Source organism: Vanderwaltozyma polyspora, genomic scaffold (assembly GCF_000150035.1).
Source record: "Vanderwaltozyma polyspora DSM 70294 KpolScaffold129 genomic scaffold, whole genome shotgun sequence".
NCBI lineage: Eukaryota > Fungi > Ascomycota > Saccharomycetes > Saccharomycetales > Saccharomycetaceae > Vanderwaltozyma > Vanderwaltozyma polyspora.
Window position 1 is genome coordinate 1 of NW_001834419.1, and position 1,399 is coordinate 1,399.

Genomic DNA, 1,399 nt, shown 5'->3' on the forward strand with positions numbered 1-1,399 from the left:
AACTTACATATAGATCATGCATTACCATATGCTGATCTACAGGAGGTGAATATATATACCACATCCGTATGAACCGAAGGTGGTTCAAATAAATAAAGCTTTATATGGTTAAAGCAAAGTCCGAAAGAATGGAATGATTACTTAAGAAAATATCTAAATAGTTGATCATTCTATGACTCGGAATATAAATCAAGTATCCATTTTCTAAAGATAGATTTACAGCTCGTAAACTAGAAAAACTATTAGAACAAGTTCGAAAGAACGTAACTGCTATAGAAAAAATATCTGGTTTATTTAATGTTACTGACATTTTAACAAAAAACAGTAACGCAAATTCAATTCAAGAAATTGTTTGAATGCTCGGAAAATAAGTTACACCCAGGAGACATTCTTCGTATAACTGAGCTAGGAGAATAAAAATCCAAGGACAAGAAGAAGATGTTGATGATCAGTTAAGAAGATCGTAAAAACATGTCTTTACGGAGGTGTGTCAGAATTATGAGGTAACACGTGATATATACGTATTACGACATTATTCATATAGGATAAAGAAATGTTACTTTACACGAAAGTGTTATTTCTGACGTTAAAACTTTTCCAACACTTTATATAAGAAATGACAAGATCTTAATTGACACTTGTCATGTTAATTATATTCCCATGTGTATATTATATACTTTAATACACCGGATCAATATCAACTTATTAAGAATGTCCTTGGAAATAAATAAAGAATCTATTACTATGAACGATTCGGTAGAAAAAACACAACATAATTCTCTACACATCTTAGTGATCTACCTACTGTATTTATATACCTTCATTATTGACTCACTTTCTTGACATGTAAGAGTCATTCTTTCTCAACCCGGACCTTGTTAGATTATCACATTCATGTTCCAACCTGTCACATTCACATTCCAACTTATCACATGCTAGTTCCGACTAATCACAATTGTGTCCTAATTCATTACGACAAAATCATGATTAACAAGTCCGCGATAGTTTAATGGTTAGAATGGGCGCTTGTCGCGTGCCAGATCGGGGTTCAATTCCCCGTCGCGGAGTTTCTTTTTCTTATATCGCAAGGATAAATTTTTACTGCAAATAAAATTAATTAGAGGAACAGAACAATCTCCCTCTTTAAAGAATTTACTTTAAAATATTCATCTCAACTTTATTTCATTTCATTTTGCCAAATAAAAAAATTAGGGCCTTTTATTTATTTCTTTTGCTAAACTCGTATATATTTGTAGAGAATCAGAGGGTTGTGGATTCTTTACAGAATCATTAATAGTAGTTGATTGTTTAGTTGTTTGCAAGGACATTTTTAATTAGATGATATTGATCCGGTGTATTAAAGTATAAAATATACACATGGGAATATAGTACATATGAT

At 31.2% G+C, this 1,399-nt stretch overlaps 1 non-coding gene across 1 annotated transcript; it reads left to right on the top strand.

The window, feature by feature from the left end:
• Nucleotides 1–995: 995 nt before the first annotated feature.
• Kpol_129trna1 lies at nucleotides 996–1,067 on the top strand. The gene has a single exon. It is a non-coding gene; the product is annotated as a tRNA-Asp (tRNA).
• The last annotated feature ends 332 nt before the right edge of the window (nucleotides 1,068–1,399 follow it).